The following is a 4,382-nucleotide window of genomic DNA, read 5'->3' as shown; positions in this document are numbered from 1 at the left end:
GTTCCAGTGGGGAATTAGGGTTTGAAGGGACGGTGCGCGGTCGGAGAGCAGTGACAATAATCGAATAAGGCATTAGGGGAGATTAAAAGGAAGAAATCCACTGCTAGTTTTGGCATGGAATTAGCAGGGACCCGTTAGGAAATCTGGAAAAGCGCTGGCATCTTGCTGATAGAGATTATGTTAGAAATGGCCTCAGCTTTTATTATGTTTATGGTTCACAGGGAGATTATTATGCAGCTTCTGCATCATTAGAACTTTGAAAAAAAAAAAACGACAAACCAAAACAACAAAAACAAACCACAACAACCCCCCACCCTACAGTTTCCAATTTACTGAGATTTTTTGACCTTTCTCAACAGATTTCCCCATGATCAATCCTTCAGAACTGTACAGAGGGCTTGAATATCTAAACATATTAATATATGAACATTGAACAGTAAAGTTGATTCTGGCTCAGATTTTTGGATTTTTTTTTTTTTTGTTTTAATACTAAGCTGTTTTGGAGGGTTACATACACAGATTTCACTCGGACTTTAAACCAGGGCATTACTAGGACTTTTGTTAGAATCTGAGCTCCTCACTTTTAAAGCACTGGGATTGTATATCGTTACTAACTTTGTCCCGATAAGTACTGACTGGATCATTACTGTCCCTTCCTTCAGCAAGTGTGTTAATGTAGTCAGGCCTAAAGGAAAATAAGGCTGCTCCAGCTCTTTCTGAGACCTTATTACTTCTTACAAAGCAAATGAATGAGGTAGCACCTATGCCATTTAGCTAGACTGTAAACAAAGCAATTGGGTCAATTTCCTTTCCTTGTGGTAATACAGAGAAACAAATAACTAGGCCAAAGCAAATTGATTGTTTTTATAAAATTTTGTTGCATAAACCACATTTTCATTACCAGCTTCTAAACAATTGTATTTATTTATTAAGCAATGGAAAGTAAATATTTGCATGAAGCTAGGAGAACCATATATTTATTCAGCAGTAAGACTGGATGAAGCCCGACACCGGGATTCTGTGATGCTGCGAAACCAAAAGAATATACGAATGCGATAAAAAATGTGGGATATCCTCTGTCATTGGTTCAGTTTCCCTGTTGTCATGGGCAATAGCATCATACAATCCACATAGGCGGACTGGGTACACACAGCAAGAGCTCTGGCTCTGCCTTTGAACATTTGTGAACCCAAATTCCTGAGAGGCTTTAGTGCTCTATAAATACACCAAAGATATGATCTCTGTGAATTCTTTGTGAGTTTGTATAGCTCAGTCTTTCTATTGGTACGTGGAACCATTTCTCTACGTTAATCTATTCACAGACAATAGCACTATGAAAAATCAGAAGCTTCTATGAACTGCTGGGTAGAAAAGGCAAATTAAAACATTCTGGAGGTTATGTTCTTCTACCTAGTCCTGATTTAAAATCTGCCAGTTCAAAACTTTACCTCAGTTTTCAAATATGTTTGATCTTACTGACATGCTTGACACTTTTGTGTGCATCACTCTTCTCAGAACATTGAAACTGTGTTTAGCATACAAAAGCCACTAATACCCATTACTGCATATATGCTTCCATTAGTAATAAATATTTTTTAAAACATATTTTAAAGTTTGTTTGTTTTTTCTGGCTCCATTGGATGACTTTATTCACTGCTAAGAGATCTGTATTCTTTGCCTTACCTTATGTCTCCTCTTGGAATAATGTCCTTTTTCTTTTTGAATGAAAGGAAAAAGAAGCCTTGTAAAAGACTAGCAAGAGTATTCTAATGTCATCCATAAAATGTACAATAAGAGCAAAGTTTTTAAAATTAAGCACATGCCTTGTCCAATCTGCATCCCCTAGCTTAACTACATACATCCAATTTGTCTTCTTTTAAAAGGTTTATTTTAGCAGCTTCTTTTAATAAGCATCTTGTGGCCATTAAGAGCTCAGTGCTACATTGGGCCATGAACTGCTCCTTATTTCCTTTACTTATCTTCATTTTGTTGTGAATTACACAACACATTTTCCGTTAAGTATATAATTTACAACTATCTTTTGTTCAATAGCACCCTGTTCCAAATTCTACTCTGATTGTGTTAAAAGGGAGTCTGTTTTATTCAGTAAGAGTAGAGTAGGATGTAAGTCACAGAAAGAGAATATATATATATATATATATATATATATATATATATATACATATATATATAATTTTTTCCCTTGAACTGGGGGGATGAATGCATTTACTTTTGGACTGGTTTGGAACTACAGCTCAGCAGCTGTTTGGGGACATCTCTGTTGGTCTTCTAGATAAAGCGTCTATGGGCAGCGTTTAAGAAATTTGGGGTTAGATATACGCCAACCTATTGAAGCCTAGTTCATAACTTAAATTGAAAAATAGGTGCTCTGTGGAGAAAGCAAATAAAGCAGGGAACAGAAACACTGTATGAATTTAAATGGTCGAGGAGTTCACTGTACTCTGTTTATCCTTTTCACTTAAGGTAATTTAAAGGGATGATTTGGACAGATAAACAATTCAGTATTTACCTTCAAAATAAAAATACAGATCATGGCACTTGTCTTCAAACAGGACAGTTGTGTTGAATGCCAGCCAGTAGCTAAGTGAAGTCTAATAGCAGCATGTTCAGTTATCTAAGCTTGATATTGCTACTGTAAGGAGCATCGCACCCACCTCTCAATGCCATCTTGCCTGCTGAAAAGGAAAATTTAAAGGAGTAACAAAGTATGTTAACATGGGATTCTGTGCTACACAGCTATTCCCTTTTCAGTCCCTGAGCCAGCTTTCATACTGCTACACAGCACTGGCCTTTGTTCTGCTGTTACACTGCTGTCAAAATTAATGAATTAATGGTGTAAATAAAGGAGTGCAAGCTGTGAGTTGGGAGCTGATTTTGAGTCCAAGTGCAGTGAATCAATGGGAGTTTAGAGCAAACTCAGTTTAGCGTAATATGTGTATTGAAGGAGCTAGAGGAAAGCATACACATGCATCATCTTGAACACTCTCTGGACTCCTTTAGTTGCCTATTATTATCTCGCTTCTGAGACTAGCCTAGTAATTCTTGCATGGCAGCATGGTTCTCTGATGGCAAGGCAGATAACTTGGGCAAATGGACAGCAGTGTTTGAATGAGTTGTATAATTTCAGTCTCGGATTTCCCTGAAGAAAAAATGACATGATGATATTCTTTGGAATGAATTTGCAGAGAAGAGTCAGAGGCATGCAAAATAATCTCGAAGCCATGCAAAATATTCCAACCTGCCTTCTAAAATGCTAAAACCAGCTTTTGCATGGTAAAGGGAGTAGAAGGAACTTTACTGTCTGGCACAGAGCTAGATGGTTTCATGAGCTGAAATAGGTTTTGGATAGATTGCTTAATTTAATTCATCTTGCACTTTCAGTTAACATTTTCTTTTTGTGGATTTGGAATTTTGAAGAGTGAAACAGATATATTCCCTTCTTCAGCAGTTTTGAAATTCTTTGAACCAAGAAGTTGTGTATTCTTGTATTTGTTTTCTAATTATAAAGAGAAATGCTCACATTATCAAACACAGAAATTCCTTACTCAGAGATGATCAAATCACCAGTAAATTTTAATGAAAACGTGGTTGTCAGGACAGCTTGAGAATAAACATAGCTGAGTAAATTATTTGGAAATCCTAGTTTTATAAGTGATCTGAGAAAGCTTCATAGGGAATAGTGATGTTGAAGACAAGAAAGAGATTTTTTTTTGGGAGACAAATCTCTTGTGAGAATAACGAAAATGTTCATCTTATAAAGGGCTTGTCAACAACATATGCTTTGGGCATTTAAGTAAACAAATTATTTGGAAATTTCTTGAGATAGTGGCATGAACTGGACAACAGCTTGGAAGAAGGGAATGGCAAATTGAGAAGTGTGGTGACAAGACTACACTTTCCAACTGCTAATTTTATCACCTTGTAGGATGTCATTAGCACTGTGATGAAATATGATATTTCTGATTCATTTGGGAATACTGTAGCTGAAATTCAGATGAGTTTTGCAACAGCTGAAAGCTTCTGGAGAAACGTGTTTGTTTTCTTCTTGAAACTGAGGAATTTTGAAATTAAAATAGGTATTTTGACTGAAGTTTCTGTGGCAACTAGTAAGTTAAAATATGACAAATTTGGCACAAAGGCTACAAGACTGCAGGTAAGTTTCTGGTATTTGCAGTTAATATGATATGTGTTAACTGTTCTGACCCTGGCAGAGATGTGTGTCCCCCATTTCTTTTCTTCAGCATGTACATGCCGGATAAGAGGAAATAAACTTTTGTGATGTGGATGTGGTTAGAAAATTAAATGAAGTGACATACAAAAACTGGCCTTTGCAGAAAGAATTTGGCTTTCAAGGGTTTGTT

Source organism: Patagioenas fasciata, chromosome 14 (assembly GCF_037038585.1).
Source record: "Patagioenas fasciata isolate bPatFas1 chromosome 14, bPatFas1.hap1, whole genome shotgun sequence".
NCBI classification, from domain to species: domain Eukaryota; kingdom Metazoa; phylum Chordata; class Aves; order Columbiformes; family Columbidae; genus Patagioenas; species Patagioenas fasciata.
The sequence above is the reverse complement of the archived record's forward strand: the minus strand, read 5'-3'. Positions refer to the sequence as shown.